Here is an 11,475-nt window from a genome sequence, read left to right as displayed (position 1 = left end):
ACTGCGCTGTAAACCACGGGGCGTGTGGACGAACAGTAGCAGCGAACTCAAGAAATGGAAACAGCCGGCATGTTAGGGGATGGAACAGCGGGTGGACTTTGTTCCACTTGCTGTTATCATCATGCTGTTTCACAATAAATAAAATTCACGGAGAGGTGTGCCAAGTCATCGCGGGAAACAATAAAGACGTCAGGCTGTTATTCCCCTTTAATTTCCCAGCAAGAGTTCAGAACCCTGTCTTCCCAAGCAGAGAGTCCCGTAGAACTGGGTGATGCCGACTCAATGTTTAGACAAAAAGAAAAGGGGTGGGGTGGGGAGAATCCGTAGGAATTCTCAACAGCTGCCGCAGGGTGCCTGAGCAACACGGAGTGGAGTTGGGGATGGAGGAAGAAAGAGAAGGCACTGAAGTTAGAGAGAAAGCAAAGCGTTCAGGCTGAGGCCCGGCATCACAGCCTTTGTGGGCCTGCCCTTTGCCTCCGCCCCAGTCCCGGACTCGAGTGTTAACAGGCAGGAAGGCTCGGGCGCTTCAACCAACACCCTGCGCCCTCGTGCCAACGAACACTTTCTGCTGCTAGACATAGCCAAAAAATACCTCGTTTTATAAATGCTGGGTGGCCACAACACTGGGGCTGCCCTGAGAGATCATCCTATTAGGAAAGGAATCTTGAGCTAGTCACCTTCCTCAGAGCCCAGGACTGAGGTCGAGCGACCCGAGAGCCGGACCTGGCTCCGCCCGGGTGACGCTCTGCCCAGGACAGTCGCTGCCCTGTTTTCCCACCTGTGAAGTGCGGTGGTGGGACTAGAATCTTGATCTCCAAGGATTCTTCCAGATCCACCGTTCTTGGGCCTCAGTGTCTTCTGAATCCCTTAAAAGCCATGTGTTATGTACCTGTCCAAGGCCCAGTGACAGGAACTGTCCACCGGACGAAGCTTTCGTCAATGCCGGCTGCCTTGCACTTCTGTCGGTCTTAGAAACTTAGTGAGCACATCCACATACATACATTGTCGTTCTCGGGATTATCAGGACCCATTACTAAATCCTTTTCCAGGCGGAAAAATGGGGGCTAAAGCAATTAAAATAGCAGACTCAGGCTCAAACCCAGGTCTTCGATCCCAAAGTGAACCTTCTGCTCCTGACAAATGGGAGTCTCAGGAATCGGGACAAGGGCTGAGTGTCTCTGGAGAGCCCTGATGTGCTGAGGACAGGACTTGGGAGAAGGACAAACGTGTACAAGAGGGAGAAACTGGGGCAAGGAGCGAGTCAGAAGGAAACTAAGGGTGTTGGGGTGGGGCTCGGCAACAAACACACTGCAGCGACCTTCAATTCCTCTCATCTCCCGAGGGTCCAGGGCGCCCGATAATCCAATGGGGGGGAGGGGCTGGTTGGGTTGGGTGATGTTTCTGCAGGGGCCTCCTATTGATGGAAAAAATTGAGCTCACGTTTAAAAAGCTCCAGTGTCATGTCCTTCACATTTAATTGAACAACAGTGGGACACATTCAGTCCAAACCAGACACCTCATTGTCCCTCTGCTCATAGGAGGAAATTAAAGTCTAGAGAAGGAGACAAGTTCTGGCCTGCTGGTGTGTTTTCTGTTTGGCCATGAAGGTCACTCAAATGCACTTCCAGCCCCTGCAGGGACACTTACATTTGGAGCAAAGTTAAATGACTTTCTTGCCCGGTGATACTCACTTATGTCCATTAATGAATGAGCTATACCCTTGTTTTCCAGACAGGTGCTTCACTGTCACCGACACGGTGGGATAACTCACTCTCAGCACAGACAGGGAAGATGCTCAGAATGCTGGGGGAACACGGAGGCTGGAAGAGTGCGTGTAGCCCAGTCCTATTTAGAGCAACGAGCCCAAGGTCATACCATCCTCCACCCGGTGAGAATGTCCTTTAATTTTTATCCTGCAAAGCAGCTTAGCGCTTCTTCCTTTCAACCTCCCTGTGGACTGGGCTCTGGACTTGTCTCTGTTTTTTGATAAAGCTTATGAAAGGGCTTTGTTTTCCTGAAGAAAAGAGAATTCTCTTCCTAGAACAAGGGACACATACAGCTGACAGCTTTTGAAAGATTAATTCTTTGTTTTTGCTAAAACTATAGACGGATCTAGAAATTGATGATAACATTTGAATAGAGGAGCATTTAAAGGCTCCAAGGCCATCTTTTAAGGATGCATTTTATTTTATTTTATTTTATTTATTGTTGTTTAAGTACAGTTTTCTGCCTTTCCCCTCCCACCACCCCAGCCCTCCCCGCCTCCCTCCCCTGTTTCCACCCCCCTAGTTATTATTGCCCACGTGTCCTTTATTATAAGGGTGCATTTTAAATCTGGTGAGCAGGATCGAGGACAGGGATAAATGCTAATATTTTATTTGGCACCTTTGTACAATGTGAATTAGAATAAAAATATTACATTATAATACATTATTTGCCATTTTCTCTCTCCTCTCTTTTCATGAGGTTGGGGCTGGGAATTGTACAATTTTGAAAAGAGAAAGGGTAGGGACATGAGAGGCTGGTACTGCCTCCAGATAACAAGAGAGGAACAGGGAAGAATTTGGGGAGAGCTTTTGCAAGAGAGAAAGAGAGAGACCGCTAAACATGATTCGGTGCAATGAAGCCGTGTTGTGCCCTGTCACGTTCTCCCTGGACCCTTCGGGCAGGCATTTTTCTTTTTCAAGGGCAGACCTGTTTCACTTTAAAAGTGCTCCAGTCCCTGGTAGCGGGAACTTCACAAGGACACACTCAGAGGTCCGTCGTAGCCCCTGGAAGCTCTGCCTCTGAGACGACACTGCTGAGTGACAAGAGCTGAGGCGCTCTTCACTTCGTGGGGTGGGTGGGCTTTGCATGCCCAGCACTTCTCTCTTTTGGCCCCCAGGTCATGTATACAATTAGCTTGGAAGGAAATGCAGTCTGACAGTACCATGAAGTCTCCTCTGAAGCCCGCCTCTCAGCCTTTCTGAGTTCCTAGGATATGGACCACTTCTGCATTCTGTGCAAAGAGTTAGCTCTTTAGAATTAGCCAGGCCTGGGTTAGAATCACTGTTCTGCTGACTTCTACCTGTGTGCTTTTACACAAGTCATTTTTTTTTTGGTGTTATCAAGGAAGCAGGGATTTTTTAATGTTATTACAGTTGTCCCATTTCCCCCCCTTTATTCCCCTCCCATCCTCATCTCCCCCCTAAGTTCATGTCCATGGGTCGTACACATAAGTTCTTTGGCTTCTCCATTTCCTATACTATTCTTAACCTCCCCCTGTCTATTTTCTACTTATCATTTATGCTTCTTATTTTCTGCAACTTTTCCCCCATTCTCTCCCCTCTCCTGCCCTGCTGATAACCCTCCATGTGATCTACATTTCTGTGATTCTGTTCCTGTCCTAGTTGTTTCCTTAATTTGTTTTTTTTTTTTAGGTTCAGTTGTTGATAGTTGTGAGTTTGTTGTCATTTTACTGTTCATGTTTTTTATCTTCTTCTTTTTTTTAGATAAGTCTCTAACATTTCATATAATAAGGGGTTGGTTATGATGAACTCCTTTAACTTGACCTTATCTGGGAAGTACTTTATGTGTCCTTCCATTCTAAATGATAGCTTTGCTGGATAGAGTAATCTTGGATGTAGGTCTTTGCCTTTCATGACTCACACAAGTTTTGGGTTATTTTTAAAGATTTTATTTATTTATCTTTAGAAAGAGGGGAAGGGAGGGAGAAAAAGAAGGAGAGAAACATCAATGTGTGATTGCCTCTTGTGCACCCCCTACTGGGGACCTGGCCCACAACACAGGCATGTACCTTGACTAGGAATTGAACAGGTGACCCTTTGCTTCCCAGCTTGCACTCAATCCACTGAGCTATACCAGCCAGGGCCACAAGTCATTTTAATACCACTGAGCCTAAGTTTGCTCATCTGTTTAAGGATGGTAACATCTCCCTTTCGGTTGTTTTTCTAAAGATTAGAGATAATGTGCTTTAAAAAATCATTAAACAATACTAAAAATCACTCACTGTTTATATGAAATTGAAATTAGTCTGTGTGATGGTTCATTTTCTGTGTCGACTAGGTCTTGGGGTACCCAGTTATTTCATCAAATATTATTCTGAATGTGTGAGGCTGTTTCTGGATCAGATTACAACTGAATTTACAGATTAAGCAAAGCAGACTGTCCTCCCTTAAAAAATCATTAAACACATATAGATATTAAATAAGATGTAAGTAGTTCTGTAAAGCCTTACAAACGACCAGAGCCAGCCATCACATGAATGTTTTTCTGAACATCTCTCTTGTCCAAAATCCATGCAGAGAACAACAACAACAAAAAGCAGGACTCTAAATGCTAAGTGTTTGACACACCATGGAAAACATCAGTGAAATGAATAGTTTAGGGAACATTTGTCCCACTTGGTGCTTCTCAGCTTCCTGGATCTGTGGTTCGGTGTCTGACATTTGTTTGGGTCATATATTTTTTTCTCTCTTTTCTCTGTTTCTTCTCCTTCTGACATTCCCAGAAGGAGGGAATGCGGATCACATCTGCTACAGTTGTCCCATGGTACTTGATGTTCTGTTTTGTTTTTTCTGTCTTTGTTCTCTTTGTTTTTCAGTTTGGGAAGTTTCTGCTGAGATAAACTCACGCTCAGAGGTTCCTTCCTCACTCTTGCCTAGTCCACTAATAAGCCCGTCAAAGGTGTTCTTCATTTCTGTTACAGTGTTTTTGTTGTTGCTTTTACCTCTGGAATTTCTTCTTGGTTCTTTCTTAGGATCTCCATCTCTCTGCTTGTATTGCCCATCTGCTCCTTTTTTTTTAAAGATTTTATTTATTTATTTTTAGGGAGGGAAGGGAGAGAGAGAGAGAGAGAGAGAGGGAGAGAAACATCAATGTGCGGTTGCTGGGGGTTATGGCCTGCAACCCAGGAATGTACCCTGGCTGGGAATCGAACTTGGGACACTTTGGTTCCCAGTCCACGCTCAATCCACTGAGCTACGCCAGCTAGGGCCGCCCATCTGCTCTTGCATGCTGCCTGCTTCTTTATCCATTAGAACCCTTAGCATATTAATCATAGGTATTTTAAATTCCCACTCTGATAATTCCAATATCTCTGTCATGTCTGGTGCTGATATTTGCTCTGTCTCTTCAATTGAAATTGTGGGGGGTTTTGGGGGGGTTGCCTTTGGTATATTTTGTAATTTTTTTCTTAATAACCAGGGATGATGCATAAGGTCTGTTCAGAAGGTATCCAGCCATGTAATGTGAAAAACAGAGACATTTATTGAAGAAGATACAAGATTCAAGAAACCTTATACACAGGACAATGACACCTCAGTTCTCTTCGAAGTAGGTACCTTGGGACCTCACACAGTTCTCCCAATCACCATCAGCTGCCCTGTCGTATTTTCCTGAATCTCTTCAATGGTCTGCAATCTCTTCCCTTTCAGAGGTGATTTTTGTTTTGGGAAAAGCCAGAAGTCACAGGGTGCCCTATCTGGGCTGTAGGGAGGCTGACTTGATGTTTTACCAAAAAATTCTGCATGAGACATGATGCAAGAGCAGACACGTTGTCCTGATGAAGCTGCCAGTCAGAATCATTTCCACAGAGGAATGTTCAAACTTAATGAAAAATTTGATGCAAGTTCATTGTTCTACTTGTTCAGTCATTTTGAATGCGATGGCCACACAGCACACATGCTCACTCAAGAGCGTCTACTGCCCCCACTGATACAGTGAGGTCGTCATTGTTCACACATGCACATTCCAGTCCACTCTCCTTGCTGCCAGGTTACATGATGTCATGCAAACCATACTTGTTATATTAACAACAGCTGGACTTTTTCCGGACAGACCTCCTACTAGGAACTGCTATAAATGGCCTTTAGTAAGGTGGTTGTAAGCTGTGGGGAGAGAAGAAGTGTTCAATAGTCCTGTGATTGTGTCTCGGTCTTTTAGTGAGCCCACACCTCTGGACTGTGAGCTTCACAAGTGTTTCTCAGTTTTCTTCACACCCCACCCCCTTAGGCAGGACAGGACGGCTAAGGTGGGCTGGGGTTGGGCATTTCACTCCTGCCCCGTGGAAGGCTAGACCTGGCTGGAGTTCAGTGTTTCCCTCCCCAGGCCAGTCAGGCTCTGAAAATACCACAGCAGGAGAGGCACTGGTTAAGTGGTTTCCCTGTGGACAGGCCTTGTGAAGGACAGCGTGCTCCAGGTATTTCAGAACGGTTCTTCCTCCCCTCTCCTGGCCAAGGGCATGAGGGGACCTTTCTCTGATATTTACTGTGGGGACATGATCAGGCTCTCAACTCAGGAGTTCTTAGTGCTCAGAGCTGTCCACACTGAGCTCACGCTGAGCCTCCAGCAATCTGTTGACTGAAGTTCTGGCTTTCCTGCCCCGCACTGGTTCCCACGGCAGTTTCTGAGTCTCTGCTCAGATAAGTTGTTATGCTCTGTATTCACCTGTCTGTCTCTCCAATCTTTCTTTTTTTAAATTCTCACCCTAGGACATGCTTATTGATTTTAGAGTCAGGGGAAGGGAGGGAGAGAAAGAAAGAAAAACATCTATGTGAGAGAGAAACCTTGTTTGTTTGCCTCTCCCATGCACCCCAACCAGAAAAGGCAGTTTTTTACCCTTTCCTCACCTCCTTGCGGTCCTACAAGAACTGATGACTTTTCAGTCTGTTCAGCCTTTTTTTTTCTTTTTTTTTTAAGATTCTATTTTTAGAGATGTAGGGAGGAAGGGAGAAAGAAAGGGAGAGGAACATGAATGTGTGTTGCCTCTCATGCACCCCCAACTGGGGACCTGGCCCACAACCCAGGCATGTGCCCTGACTGGGAATCCAACTGGTGACCCTTTGGTCTGCAGGCCTGTGCTCAATCCACTGAGCCACACCAGCCAACACTGTTCAGCTTTTTCTTGTTGTTAGAGTGGGGACTTCCATGCTCTTTACATGCAGAACTATCAACTTATTTTTTCCTGTTAACGCCATCACTTCTTTAATCACATTTGTCTGCTTGTTTTTATATTGTTATGGGAAATGACAGAGATACAGAAAACTTGAGAGACCAATAGAATGAACCTCAGCTCCCAGATTCATCAGTGAGCCTCATGAACATATGGAATGAGCTCATGGTCAAGTCCAAGGCAGTTTGTCCATAAGCAATGCAGGGTTTGTCTCTAAAAGATAAAGACTCCAAACTATAACCACAGCACCACCACTACACCTCAAAAACACACAAAAATCACTAAACGTCCAGCCATTGTCTCAATATCCTGATTGTTTCACAAATTTAACATTTTATTTGTTCAAATCAGTATCCAAATAAGGTGTGTAAGTTGCAACTAGTCGATATTTCTGTAAAGTTTCTTTTCATCTACAGATTTCTAAGGATAACAAGTAATTTTGAAAACTGTGAGTAAGTTTGTTAGTTTAGGACCATAAACAGGTACAATTTGATTTGTTCACCAATTGTTTGACAAATATAGTTATGTCAGATAGAATAAACTTAATAACTTTAATTTTAAAATTATTTTTGTCCAAAGTGGAGCAGTGACTGCTGATATCTATGGACAATGTCATCTCAAATTTTCACCAAATTGTGAGAAGCAGAAAAATACTTTAGAATGGAAAAAACCCTCAACAATATGTCAAGAAAAAAAGGTTCATTTTTTAGCATAATTCCTTTTGTCACACCAAATATATGTCAAGCAGTCATTTAAAAAAAAATAATAAGACACATTGTTTAACATTCAATTTGTGTTACATAAAATTTTGCCAAATCTTTCCACCTTTCTGAACTATCATAATACTCCCCATATGTCATAAATATCATATGTCATAAGTATGATATGTCATAAATATGATACATATCAGTTAGAAATGTATCATATTTAGCCCAATAACAGGAAACCCAACCAAGAGGAGCTTGAAAACATAAGGATTTGTTTTCTTCATGTTACAAAGTCGTCATTGTTACAAAGTGGCTTCGGCACCGTCAAGCACAGTATCCAAATTCTAGGCAGGAAGAAGAAAGAAGGGCCAAGGCTGAACGGCAGAGGGATTTCTCATAACACGCTTTTGCCTTTCTTTCTGTTTAGAAGAAGACATTCCTCCCTGCAGTGAGAGTCTGATGCCGACTGCCTGGAGTCAGGTCTGATTTCACAGGCTAAGAGCACAGTCTTCCACAGGACTACCCTCCCTGCAGATATCAGCCACAAGCTTGGGGGTTCCTGGGCCACCTGGACTTCTGACCAGTTGAATACAAATTCAGGGGTTCCTATTACCCTTTCAGATCCAACAATCTGCTACAATGACTCACAGAACTCAGGACAGCACTGTACCTACAACAATAGTGTTATCACAGCAGACAGATACAAATCAGAACCAGCCAATGAGAGACCCAGTGAGCAAGGTCTGGGAGGGTCCCGAACACAGAGCTTCTGTGTCCTCGGGCGGCATCACCCTCCTGGCCCTCCACTGTGTGTCACCAACCAGGGAACCCCCCCTTGAGCTGTGGGTAGCTGGAGTTTTTACTGGAGTTTCGTTATATAGACATGATTGACAGGCTCACTGGCCATATGACTGAACTCAGTCTCTACCTCCTCCTTCCCCCAAAAGTCAGGCTCATATCCTGTGGCTCGAAGGCCTGACCCCCCAAGCACAAGGATGGGCTTGCTGGCATGGCCAGCTCCCATCCTGAACCCCGTTAGCCACACTCCCACATCTCTTTGGCTGGCCCTGTGTTGCAGGGCCACCCCTGGCTGTCAGAAAGGCTGGAAGATGCCATTGTAACTTGCACAGCCTTTCAGGTAGAAGCAGACAAGGAGAACGTGGATGGAAATGGAGTTGACTCAGCCAGTCCACAGTGTCTGCTGTAGCCATCAACTGGCTGGACATCTGAAAACTGAAGTGATGTTTGGATAAAAACAAACTCCTTTTCCTTTGACCAAGTGGTCCAACTCTAAACCCAAAACTCTATCCTCAACACTGGTCTGGTTCCCCGCATCTACGACTCAGAGAACCAAGAATCCATCCCTCCACATAAAAGGCATCTGGGTAAAGAGGTAATCCCGAACTGTTCATATGTTTAGTCCCTGAAATCCCAGAGATAATAAATATCCCTAACATGTTATGAGGCTGCCTACATTTCAAGTGTGTACTTCCACCAATTTAATGTCAAACCTATTAAGAAGACTAAAATCATTCTATCCTAGCCTCCAAAGATCGCTGTGATTAATACCTTCCCATGTGAGCTACTGAGAAATAGCCAAGATAAAGAAGCCTCCGCATAGTAATCATCCATTGTTACATCTCAACTTCGAGGAAGGAAGGGAAGCTGTATTTAACGGAATGAAAAGTACTTTTTAGTGCCTCAGCTGGAAGACCCAGGCTGTCCAAACAACCATTAATTTTCCCAGCACTCCCCAGCATTGCTGGAAGTGGACGCTGTACAGATGTTTTACAAAAATGCTTCCCCTTCTACTCTTGGTTGTCAGTAGCATACGTGATTTGGGCAGCAGCTCCCAAAAAACCCCAGAGATGGAACTGACCGGAGCTGGTGAGGATGTTCCCGGGCCTTTTGTGTGTCTGCCCCTGAAAGAGGGTGCCCTTTTCACAGAGTCAGGAGCACAGAGGGCCCTCAGCAGTCACAGAACCCATTCCCACCATCTCCGTAGCTGAAAGCCTGCTACAGTTAAAAAATGAAAGCAAAGCCTGCTCCTTAAGTCCAGAGCAGAAATGACAGAGTGTTTATTTTCTGAGCTGTTACTGAACCTCCACCCTCACATGAGAACTTAAAACTCCAGACCTGGGCCACCTCAGCTAGAGATGTGCACGAGAGAGCAAAGTGTCCTCTGGCCACAGGTAAGCATCCTTTTACATTTAACCAGACACAGCTAGCTTCAGAAATTAATCGCGAAGCAGCACATGTCCGCTATGTCTCTCTGCCAGCACCTAGAATCTTAATGGAAGGAAGGAAGTGAGAAAGGAAGAAAGTGAGAGACGGGGGTGGGTGGGCCCCTGGCAGTTTGATGACTGGTCACTGAATCTCTCACCTGTACCGTTTGAACCTCGCAGCGCAGCGGGGGTGTGGCGAACCCAGTCTCCTGACCCAGGCCCATGTTTCTTCAACCCTGCTTAAATAAATCATTGTGGTTCTAATCACATGATCAAGAATTCACATTCTAAATACATCAATACATATGTCCTCCCCTTAGACTTAATAGACTAATAAATATGTACTCCCCTTAAACTTAATATTGCTAAATAAAATAGGAAGGATAAGCCCCCACAATAAATATTATTGCATCTTACCCAAGGAACCGGCACGAGCCCAGGCTAACACAGGCCCCAGGGGCACTAAACTGCCATCTTTCTCTACATTAAGCTGAAGACCTCACTCTTCTTTACTTGACATTCCAGGCACAGCATCTTCTAGGTAGATAGGAACCAGTGGAGACTGTCTGTTCTACAGCTTATAACCTTCTTACTGAGGGAGAAAAGCTAAACAAATTTTACTCTTAAAGATAAGAAGAAATGTCAGATGAGGGCAATAATAAAGTACAGTTTACTGTTTGGTACCAGCTCCCAAAAATATAATCAAGAAGCACAATCTGGAAGATCATAAGTAGATTCAGTTTCTTCTGTTTTCTGTTTGAAGCCTGGTATTTCTTCTAACTAATTACATTTACGTGATCTATTTGTTGATTGTTTAGAAGCAGCTGGCCCTAAATAAATAGAGACAATGATAGTAATTTGCATGTGTTATTTTATTATAATTAAGGTTTCAGAAACAAGTTTGAGTGCTTACACTGCAGAGCAGTTATGTAAGACTACGTTTCATAAAATGTGCTCAGGGGCAGTAAACAACGTTGACACGTTGGATCTGCCCAACTGTCTAGAACCTTAAAGTTAACTAGAATTTTCAGCACTCCATCGTGAAAAAATAAAAAAAAGAAGCAAACTGTTAGAAAATGCTGACAATTGACTTATTAAAAACAAAATGAAACTTCTTTCTAGAAACCATACTTGTTCAGTTTTAATCTCTTGCGATTAAAGAGAGGCACTCGGGCCTGTAAATTTTTAAAAAAGTCTCAGTTTTCAATCAGTGTAAGGATGGATGAAGCATATTTAAAAGATTTCAGCATCAGAGTGAAAGCGAAGGGCTGTGGCACTCAGGAAACCAGAGCGGCCTGTCACTCTAGGTGGCTTTAACAACCCCAAAATGCAAGTGAGTGGGTATTTGTCTTTATTTGAAGTAGAGCCAGTCTTAGTGTGTTGATGATAACAGCTACCATAGATTGAATATTATCCCATGCTTTAATGTATTATATAATGTATTATACTACTCTTCACAGTAGTCCATGCACTGGTTTCTAGGGCTGACATAACAAAGCACCCAGGCCGGGTGGCTTCAGTAACAGAGACTTTCATTCTCACCATCCCAAGGGAATTCTAGAAGTCCAAGGTCAAGGTGCCTGCAGAATTG

This window comes from Phyllostomus discolor, chromosome 2 (genome assembly GCF_004126475.2).
Source record: "Phyllostomus discolor isolate MPI-MPIP mPhyDis1 chromosome 2, mPhyDis1.pri.v3, whole genome shotgun sequence".
Taxonomy (NCBI): Eukaryota; Metazoa; Chordata; class Mammalia; order Chiroptera; family Phyllostomidae; genus Phyllostomus; species Phyllostomus discolor.
Note: the sequence above shows the minus strand (reverse complement) of the source record.